Raw genomic sequence first — 12,099 nt, 5'->3', positions numbered from 1 at the left:
TGCATATCACAGCTTGAAAACTGCTGGTTTATAGGATTACGAGACTATGGGCCTTTTGAATTACAACACTGTAAGACTGTGGAACTTTGGAATTATAAAACTATAAAAAAATAAGGAACTGTAAAATTATGAGACGATGTTGAGCGTAATATTGTAGACTTATGTATGAAATTATACAATAGAACAATGAAATTACGAGATTATGAGATTCTAAAACGAAGCAATTATGGAACCATGAAACTGAAAACTATAAAACAATGGGGTCGTGAAGGTATGAAATTATGAAACCTTAAGGCTATGAGGCTATAAGAATTATGAAGTCATGAAACCGCGAGGCTATGGGGTTTAAGCACAAGATTATGAAATTATGAGATCATGCGTCATTACAATCATAAAGGCTATAAAATTATCGGATTGTGATCTGTAATTAGAATTTGACATTAAATATCCATTATGTAAATACTTAGATAGTAAACAACTTTGAAAAATTCTATACAATGTTTTCATTGTTTACTTGTTGACTCATGATAAAATTAAAATTATAATAATTTGATAATTTTTTGTCATATATTTATATTTTGCTACTCTATTAGTCCTATTTCTTATTTATCTCTGTATTATCATGTACTACCGTTATATACAATCAAAATATTATTTTCTTCCTATCGGGGGTTAAACTTGTTCAATCCCAAATACGCAATTGATATTTTATGAAGCAAATATTATAAAATAATTTTATATTTGAAATTATCAGAATCTCAACGATAAAATAAATTACTAAAATACTTCAGTATTTTTATCGGTAATCGAAACAGTCGTTTTAAAGTCATAAAAACTTAAATACCTCCACCACCAAGTCACAACAATATAATTTAATTTTATAATGGAATAAAAAATTACAGCTGAACATCCTTAATCGGGAACTGAGCAAACTCGTTAATTGAACCGGTAGTATCTCAACGATTTATACGACTCGATTTATATGACTAACCGTTGTATTGATTGAAGAGATTACCTTGATAAAAGAACGTTTGTCCTATTCAAACTGTAAAATATCTGCCATTTTGAATCTCACATTTTTGTTTATTCTACAACATTACTATGAGCTTTTTCTATTGCGAAAACGATTTTTAAAAAGATCCATACAGTATAATGCACAGTATAATAAAGAAATCAAGAATCTTCTATAAGTAATTGCTTCCTCGATTAAACGATTTAAATACCCTTTGCTAATTATTTCTTCACATTTCTATTACTATAAATCTTGACAAATATGACGTATCAATATTATATAATATTGGATCGAACTAGGAAAATAATGTATTAATAATATTAATAATATTGTACTTTTCCACCAACAATACTAGTCCAAAATCATTCCTAGAACACTCAAATATTTTTAAATGTCTTAAAATAATCAACAAGGCGTTTAAGACATATTATAGATGAAAATTTCTGTAGCTTCAATGTTTATTTAAACGATAAACCAAAGCATTTCTATATCAAATACACAATAAACTCTTCAAATTCACTGTTTCGATGACGGAAGATCTAGCGAATAATAGAAACAAATGGAAATCCTTCCCCATGGAACTGCGACATCTACGAAGCTCAAAGTGTAAATATAAACGACGTATACGGTTTCAATGTTCCATAGCAATTTTATTGTTCGAATTCTCGTCGCCCCATAATTTCAGAAGCACTGCGAGGAATGAATCCACGTTTCCAGGCTGAAAAATATGCGCGCGTATGGGTGAGGAACGGGAATTTCCTCTAAAAAGCAAATATCACTGGATTATTTCGAATAAAGCTTCACGCGATTCCGGTTGAACAAATTTCATGCGACTTATTTAGAATGGGATACAATTTGTTTCGTTTAATAACGGTAAAACACGATTCTGATAATGTATTCTACGTATAGAATATCAAACTGATTTTTATTATGCAGAAATATTGAAAAACAAAGGAATGAAACAATATATAAAATACGGTACTTACAACATATATTAACTGAGCTTTAATATTAATTTAACTCGTATTTCATTTTCTATCGATAAATTTATTTGTTAATAAATCATAGGTTTCTTGTATTCTCTAAAAATTACGTTTATTTATGTGAATTTTTTGGCGTATTTTATAATCCACTAATAAATATGTTCACCAATAAATTATAAATTTCTCGCATCTGTTGAAAGCTGTGTTTATTCATTCTCATTTTTTTTATATATTTTATTATTAGTCGATAAATTCGTACAATAATAAATATACACGTTAATTTCATTCTGTAAAAATTGTATTTAACTATTGTACTACTGTAACATACTTTGTTCCCATTGGGCGAATTGAATGCTTGCATGTCCAGTCGAATATTTTACAGTATATGTACTGTATATCACAAAAAATTCAGCTACTCTGTTCAAATATACAATCAATTTTTCTATCGTAATATAAGAAGAATAAATATATTTGATAAACAGGTATTTATTTATATTTAGCGGTGTCAATTATTAATTTTTCTTGCTTAATTATTAATTATTAATATTATTTGCAAATGAGATGGCCAAATTCTTAATTAAACCCCATAGACATTACTTCTTGGAAACTGTATTAAAATATGGTTGTAAAACAAATTTATAGTTATTACAATTAAAATCTTTCCTTGATCTATTGTCGATATAGATACTTCTAAATCTAAATCTGCTACACCAACAGCAGGTTATCTTTTCTCTTCATATAGCTTTTGGAATTCTATAAAAATGTCGAATGTGACGTTGATCCATGATTTGTTCTAATACACAATCCCTAATATCTTTTCATAATAAAGCAATTAACAAAATTCCGACCATAATGTACTGGGCAAATTTCAAATTTCAAATTGATATGTAATACAAATATTATTTAACGACACTTTATAATCATGAATTCTGAATGATTTACTTATATATTTCTGAAATTGAAAATTTCATATGCAACGAACGCAAAACTACGATGCGATGCGACGCTGTGAGAGGAATAGTAAATCTGCCGAACAATATGAATAGCCTATTAAATTGAGAGCGAATTCAGACAGAATTCAGATTAAAAACTTAATAAATTGTACACGATCTCTATTCACATCAGAAATGTACCAAAGGATGTAAATTGCAAAATTTTTAATTACCGATTTAGATACAAACGAATTTAAATCTTTGATGTTGAGGCAACATTAAAGCCAACTAAAAAATACAGTTGCAACGAAATAAAAATTAAAAAATGTCACCAGAATAACTATGTAAATATTACAAAAAGTGAGTGTAATTGAATAAATCGACATTATAAGAATTTATAATAATATTTCAACTACATGATAATAAAGCATTTCCTTTTCCTTATAAATATTTTTACGACATAATAGAAATCTCAATAGACATCACTTTGTAAATTTCTTGAATAAAAATGCAGATATCGCTTAGTGTCATCAGAAACGCTTCGAACATAGAATGGCAGAACTCGGTAAATCTGGGGAGATAATCGAGAATTAATTGCGTTTCGAAATCTGTCGACGTTGCGAATCCTTTTTCTCCAAGAAATAGAGCAAAATCGATTGCTTCTACTAATAAATCGAGCTTCATTCAATTTGACCTCGTTGAAATTGAACCATTGATCGAGTTTCATTCTCGTATAGTTCTTCCACTTGAAACGTGCGTATTCCTTCTAACTGCATTAACAACTTGAATCAATCTACTTAAAGTCATTGCAACTAGTACTAAAATTCTGTGATTCCAGTGAAATTATTCAGCTCCCTTCGAAATCAAATTCGTTTCATTTTTTAATTAAGAGGATTTTGAATTGACAAAATGAATGAAACTCGATTCTTTACAGAAATCTTGATTGACAACTTTTCATTGACGAAATATCCAATTTTTTCTCTTTTCTACAAAGCGCAGTCAGTAATTCGGTTATTAAATAAAATACGATCTATGGATTTTATTTTCATCGATCTTTTGATTGCAGATTTTCCATTTTTTCTAGAAATTGAATTCAGCTTATGTTTTTCATTTTATATCCTTCAACAAGTTTGTAAAAATGACTTTTCGTGCTTGGTACAAATTATATTTATATATAATAATTCCTCCATATTCTTTTCATACTTTTGTTCATAATTCGTATACACAAATTATTTAATATTCAAACTTCTACATTTAAAAATTTCAAATCTTATTCAACGGAATAAAATACATATCATATTTATATAATTAATAGTTCCATAATAAGATTTTATTATGTCAACGAAACAAATCGACATCGAAAATTAGCAACTTTACTTTGTACACCTTTGAAAGTGATATTTCTTTATTTATTAGCTTTAAATATTATATGTCTACATAATATTTTCTATTCAGAATCATTTTTCTTTATTGACGAATGTTTCTTCATTCCTGATAGAACATTATTTATATACCCATATATTTAATAAATCGATAGTGATGCATAAAAGCCCTTGGATGAGCATATCTTTGTCAAATGTAATAAAATTTATCAAATATTTATATATTTTCTTTGACACTTCTTTCATTTTCTAATTCTTCTTCCTTTACCTTTTTATTTCGTTTGTTTTATATTTATCGAAGAAGATGTGTGAATTCCCTTAGGCAGAATATTTTCGTATATCATTGCATATTTTTACTTTACATTATTTTTAGTACATCTATATTTACAATAGCAAGACGTCTCCCTCGATTCTCCCTCAATGAAGAGAAATAAATTAAACCTTCCACATTGACTAAGCGATTCGTCGAAGTACCCTCGAAATTTTGCCCTCGACGTGAAAGCATCTCTGCCAGTAGGCAAACCGTTGACCAAAAAGCGTTCGACCATTGGAAAACCGAATGAATGGTTCAGATTCATCGCTTTACCACCGAAACTTGTCTTCACTGTGAACCTATTCCTAAAACCAGCTGAATTCCACATCAGCGACTGAATTACTGGTCAGAACTCGATCACATTTCTCACGGAAAGCTTCCCTAAAACAGCCCAATTCCTCTAATCGGTGTCGATCGATCGAGCAACCTGCGTTCCTCCGTTCCTTAACGCGATAATTAAATCGTGTAAACGATCTCGTCCGTTCTTCATGCCGAATGTTCATAATTTTCGTGTTGAAATTAGCTGTTGGTGCAAACTCTATAAATATCAATACTTGGTAGTTTCAATTAATAATATTGACATTCGTAATTTATGTCAAAATTGCGGTTGATGGTATTTATTTCTGTTAATGTTGACAATTGTGATGAAGATTATAATGCCGTTAATTAGGAGCTAAGAAGACAAACAAAGTACATGCTAAAATAGAACGATTTTTTTAGTGGAATAAAATGCAAAAAAGTATAAGTGCTGTTATAATATATTCTAGCTTTTTAAGGTACTTATATTGTACGAAGGAATAAATATAGCTAAATTGATATATTTTTTAACATTTATATATGATATAATTTTTCCTCTAAAAATGATAGTATTGCTAAACAATACGTTTCACGATATAAGATTTTTTCTTCGTTTTAATTAACCTATAAGATGGATGGATGTACAAAATTAAGCATTAAACTTTAAATTTCGTTAGTTGAAATATTGATATTAGAATAATTATAGTTAGGAATAAATGGAGTAGTAATACTTGTTGAAATGTATATGTGTAAAATATACGAATATTTAACTGTGTATAACTTCTAGAAGGAAATATTTGAAATGTCGGTAAGGAAAATAAATTATAGAAATTTAATTCGTAAATACGTAATTTTGTTAAATATGATCAAATATTTTAAATATATCAAGTTATCCCCATGTATGTACTACAAAACAATTCATGCTATATTTCAAACATTTTTTTTATTCAGATACAATGTTACTTGCCCAATGGATGTCACAAACTACAATAAATACAATAATTTATTTTATATTATTGGTTGCACAATACAATTTTTAAAGAATTCTAACCGAATATTAAATATTTTATTTTTAAATATATCTAAAAGAAGTGTTACGAAGAACTACGAATAATAATAACACATGAAACGTTTGAGTTATAATACGCTAATGAAAGAAAAACTAATTTATTCGTGAACAAATAACTACTATCTACTTATTCACTCATATCCATACTTGATAAATGTCATACGCCTATTACATTAGAAAATATAAATGTTTCCAAACAGCAATATTATGTAATACATTTCGTTCTTCAAGCGATAATAACAAAATTCAAATATATCTAATATAATCGGATAAAAGATTTTAATAAATCACTAAAAAAAAAAACCATTGAATCATAAATTTCATGTAGTAGTCGAACAACTATAAAACAAAAAATACATACTTGTAATATATTACATACAAATTCTGAAATACAAAATACATGTAAAACCAAATGATTTTAAGTATATTTCAAGCTTAGATAAATTTGGATGAAACATTGAAAGCCTTGAAGGCAGTAGATTTTAGAAACAAGTTCAAAGTAAATAACGCAAGCTCTATGAATTTGAATGACCTCGTCACAACTTTGAACACAGCGACCGAATGAGGAGAAATTTAGCACGACGAAACTACACATATCTAAACTCTAAATAGTATTCATAATAGAAACGGAAACATCTGGGCTATAAATATCTCAAGCACAATTTTCAATGTCTATGGTATTTTTCGAACTGCACACATGGACAATAAACCACAAAGTTTCATATGATTAAAATGGTTATTTCGACTCTAACAATTCTAATAATATACAGAATGAATAACGAAAAGGATTTTAAACATTCTAAATAATTTAAGCAAATTAACTGTAAAAATGCTCTGAGTTCAAAATATCCTAATTTGAATATAAATGCTATAAAAATAATAGAGAAGCAATTTATATTATTTAAATTTTACATCAAATAGACAGTAAAACTCCTACTCAGTTAACATAAATCATCGAAGCACTAATAGAGTATGTATTCACAATAAATAACACAAAAGTTAAAATCTTTTGTGTTCTAATTACCATTCACAACATGCTTATTTAATATTTTTGGAATCTTAAGCACAATAACTGATACAAATTTGCCCTAATTAAATAAATCAATGGCCGATTCGTAATACATCACGTAGAAACCTGCAGTTACCCTTCCTGTAGCCAGATATTCTAATCACAACTCTGAACAAGCGCTTCAGCAACCTCTTGATAATAAACACTACACAAATCTAAATCCTAAAAGTCGTAGCTCAAACATCCATATAACATCCAACAACGGATTTTTTGATAATTCAGTTACTTATCAGATAAGAAAATCTCAGATTTTTAGATCATTCTTAACTTAATCTAATCTTTATTTTATCGATGTGATAATTGATTGTTTTTCATTTTTTCTTAGAAATTATGGGGCACTTAAAAAAAGAGATAGTGGTACATCTTTCTGCAAAAGAAAGCGAGATAAAATCAGTATCTACGCAAGATTCATAGATATTTAAAGTATTATGCCTTTTATAGTTATTTTATGGTTTATATATGAAATTAAAGTTTAACTCTATCCACAATTCGTTTCACTAAATATTTTATCACTTATATCACTTTTGCTCTAAGTAGCTCAATTAAACTGAATAAGCATGTACATATTATCTGTTTCCTATTTCAATCTTCTTCACTAAATCCGCGGAAATAGTTTCTTTTGCATGAATCAAATCATTTAGAAATTTCAAAATCTTTCGAGTGAAGGAAAAAAGGAGTCACGTCTGTATAATTATTAAGTACTTATATGGAAATAAAAATTCATTAATCGTGAAATTTATTCTGTTCATAATACTTATCACATTTTTAAATTTTTATTCATATAACGTAATATTATAAATTTCTTATTTCGTTAGTAGCTTAACATATAATTGGATAATCAATAATCAAATATATTATTTGTAGTACATGAAGAAAGCTTCATCGATAAAATTATAAACACGTATTCTAGAATTAAATTTATATGATAAATCAGTGAAAATAATAGTTTTATCGTTGACATTTTTCCTTTCGAAATTTCTAGATTAAATGATGAATGAAAATATTTATCGTTTCCCCCGGGGAATGTTTATATTTATGGATTTCCTTCATATTACTGAGGCGCCCCATAAAAAGTGCGAAAGCTTTCCAATCCGACAGGACTCTCTTGTAATAACATAAAACACTTCAAAACTGTAGTCGCACTACTGTTCTGTAGATAAACACGAGAATGAATTCACTTACTTTCTGATTCCCTTAGAAGAAGAGTAGAGAACACCGGAATGAATGAGAATTCACTTTGTTTCTACACCACTTCACACGCGTCGCTGGTTCACAAAATACCACCGTTCACGAATCCCTGCTTGTCGCGATGTCGGTCGAACATCGCAAACACCGTGGACACTGAACGTCTCATTTCACTACACTCATTCGTTCAAACACCCCTCGAAGACAGCTTCGTAAACCCTTATTATACCGCACCCAACAGATGTTCACCCTTTTTATTCCCCGAGCGAGACACCTGTTTTCCTTTTTCTGCACGGGTTAAAGATGCACGAGACTTGTGGACAGCATGCAGCGAATGTCAACTATATTTGAAACTTTATTTCACGATCTTATCAGAGGATGAAAACTCGAGAGAGTAAAATAAACACACCGATTATTCTTTTCTACGCTTTTTGGACAATTCTTTTGTTTAGATTTGTGTAAAGGGTAGTTTTAAATTGGGAAATTCTGTGGATCGATTTTAAAAGGGGGTTGAACACGAAGGAGACGTAACCGAGTGAAAGACGCGTCGAACGGAAGCACAAACACACACGTGATAGACAAAGCTCCCAGCGTGGCGGGTCGGCCGCGACTGAATCGAGCCAAGTTGACTCGGAACGCGTCGGGCTTGAATGAGCGTGGCTGAGCAACGGAGATGCCCGAAGTGCGCCTGAGAGAGACGAACAGTGCAGCGATTGGGGTTGGAGTGGGGCGACGAAGTGGGGATAGGGTAGTAGAAAGAGGGAGATGGATGGTGATAGAGGCGAGGGATGCAGAGAAAGAAGAAAAGAAAGAGAGGAAGAAAATTTGTAGTGCCGTGCTCATACAAACGAAATATTGTTCACTTATCGGAATCGTTTTACGCAATAACTTGGTAACTTTCGACGTGCGTAATCTTTGTATCAATTATCAGATGTTTGATTTAATGCTTCTAAATCTTATTCTCAATACAAAATTATGATTATTGAAATTTATAAAAAAGATGATGCTTCCTAACAAAATAAAATCTAGACATAATGAAGAGATAAATTCACGCGTAACTGTTTAGAATAACTATAATACGACGGTATTAGTAATATTTACGAATTAAGATGTTTGGAACATCTATCAATACCATAATTTAGAAAACACAGAGAAATAATGATATTAGAATCATTATTTTGTTCCAGATTTTCTTTCTCTGTTGCTTATGCCATCTTCTTATCATAAATAAATTTATAGAAGTCATTTGTTTTGTGAGAATTGGACATTTATTTATTTAATATACTCTCATATACTGTATTGCGTGTAATACTTGTAATTACATTTGCTTATTATATAATAAAATTGAGAAGTTTGTAAGAAATTGGATTAATTAGTTTAGTTCTCGAAAGGTTGTATTAAGAAGATTTAGGTTTTAGGTCATAGATTTCTATTACACAAATAATTCCTATAATTTAATAATTTTACAATTTTACATCGAATAGATCAAAATCCTCCTGCACTCGGTTGAACTAATATTATGAGTGAAATTTTGCAAGTCAAAAATTACCAGTAATAGTAAATTTTCTTATATAATACACGTTTGAGTACATTGTTTTGTACCAAAGTAGTGTCCACCTTCGTCAATGTAAACCCAATATTTATGTACTATTGAATATTCAACGAATGAGCTGCTAATTTATGTACCATTGAATATTCGACGAATGTACGATTAATTCAGTGAAACTAGCCTATGTCAAAACCCTTAAATCCTTTCTTTTAATTTAGGCATGATATCGAAAAATAATGATACAATAGCGACATAGGTACTTATTATTCAGAAATACCACTTTATTATTTTCGATCATATTTCTCCTTGAAATGTAAACTATCGATATTAAAATACGTCTTTTTTGCAAACTCTGTTGCTAATATATATTTCCAGTGTGCTTTATTTAAATAGATGTACATACAGTAGAAGTTCGGATGCTCGATTTAATCGAGGACCATGTGATTGATGTTCTGACAACGGAATATTCCGATAATAGAACAGTTATACATATGTTTATGTATTTTTAAAAACATAGACATTAATAATAACAATCACAAATAACAAAATTAAATATGATTTTGATAAAAATCTGTGGATGAAAATTTTTGAGTTTCTAAATCACATAATTCTTTCGGCAGATTTAATTCGGTAAAGTTGTATTCTTTTCGTACTTTGTACCATTTTAATCCTATTTCTAAAGAATTAAATGCTTTATAATGTTAAAATAGTCGCCATTACTATTCTATTTATGTTCCAATTTGTTATTTGAAGCACATATAATACTAGCATCATAGTCAATTAAAGAAGTTTTATTATATGGAAACCATTATATCGCGTTGGCGCTGCACGTTTAGCATTCTTAAGTTCTTTCATTAATTTGTGTTCTGTGCTCATAGTTAGCACCACACATTTTCGTCGCGACAATATTACGCTGTGTTGTAACTGGCTAATGTGCTAGGCTGAATCTTTACTGATTTGTACAATACATCGCGTTATGTATTTACGTTGGACTGTTTAACACATACGAGACGTGTTTGGATATTAGAGATTTCACATAATTGAGATTCTACTGTAATTTAATTATTTAAAGCTATAAAATATTACTGAATGTTTCACTCAAGAATTCTGATATTTGTGCATTTCTTATTCGTAATTGTATTGAGCTTATTTTAGCACAGTCTCTGGCAGTTCGGAATCTACCTAATATTGTAGGTCCCACTTGTCTCCAAATATTCCCGAAAATGATTGCTACTTACTCTGCATGTACGCATTCAGACATTAGAATACTGCTGTCTTAGTGTCGGAAACAGATGGCCGTGCGCCTTAGAATACTAGAACCTCGTGTACGAGTGCCACAAGATACAGATGAGTTTAACATATAGTAGTCGCTAATTACCTCGGCAGTTAATGCGATTTTAAATAATATTAATAACAATGACGATATATTTCCTTAAAATGCATATATATTTCATACATTGAGCAGAGAAATGAAACCTGCATAAAAATTTGTTATACGTTCCTCATTCTATACTTTTTGCATAATGCATAGATTATATATAATATAATATGTAATATATTATTATTATATGTTATATATACTGCTTTCTTTCTTTATTGCTTTCCTTACAGGATTCTAATATTTCACTTCAATACTTAGCATAAATTTCATATAATTATGTTTGAGAATATATACAGAAATATCTTACATATTTCATGCTTATGTGACATATTTACTAGGGTCCTCTGAAAAGTTTACAACTTTAAAATGAAAACATACTATTTCGAGACTTAAATTGCTTTCATTTTTTAGTCTTAGCAATTCGGTAATTTCCATTCATCGATCTTACAAAACAATATCGTGCATTTTTTTCACAATCCCTTCTATTGATGGAGTTTTCGGACGTCCACTACGCGGGTCACCTTCCAAACTGGTACGATCACGTTTAAATTCTGCCATCCATTTCTTTATTGCAATATGTAATGGTGTACTATCATCTAATACATTTTTCATTTCATTAAATTTCTATTGGCGTTGTCTTTTTTGACGATAAATTTAATTACGGTACGGTGCTCAAAGTTATTCACTTTACGGCAGGCAACAAGAAAGCTTTCTTTAAATTAATTTTTCCGAAAAACTTTACGATAGATCAATGTCAAACTTAAAAATTATGTATAAAATAGGTGCAACTTCGGTATGTGTAAATAGAATTGATACATTATCATAATATGGGGTAGGTAAAGCCGCGAATATTTCAAATAACTCACGTATCCTATCAAAATGATATAATTTATTATAATTATATAAAGAACTAAAAAACAATAATAT

General features: G+C 29.5%; 1 protein-coding gene across 8 annotated transcripts in view; it reads right to left on the bottom strand.

Moving 5' to 3' along the window:
• The window catches only part of LOC117161860 (octopamine receptor beta-2R), a 194,906-nt gene extending 186,066 nt beyond the window's left edge, over positions 1–8,840 (bottom strand). For all 8 annotated transcript variants that reach the window (XR_013059890.1, XM_076623751.1, XM_076623750.1 and 5 more), the window contains exon 1: positions 8,240–8,840. The gene's annotated coding sequence lies outside the window, so the exon portion shown is untranslated. The remainder of the gene's footprint in view (positions 1–8,239) is intronic.
• Between the last annotated feature and the right edge of the window lie 3,259 nt (positions 8,841–12,099).

The sequence above is a fragment of the Bombus vancouverensis genome, chromosome 13 (genome assembly GCF_051014615.1).
Source record: "Bombus vancouverensis nearcticus chromosome 13, iyBomVanc1_principal, whole genome shotgun sequence".
In the NCBI taxonomy this organism is placed as follows: domain Eukaryota; kingdom Metazoa; phylum Arthropoda; class Insecta; order Hymenoptera; family Apidae; genus Bombus; species Bombus vancouverensis.
The sequence above is the reverse complement of the archived record's forward strand: the minus strand, read 5'-3'. Positions and strand labels throughout refer to the sequence as shown.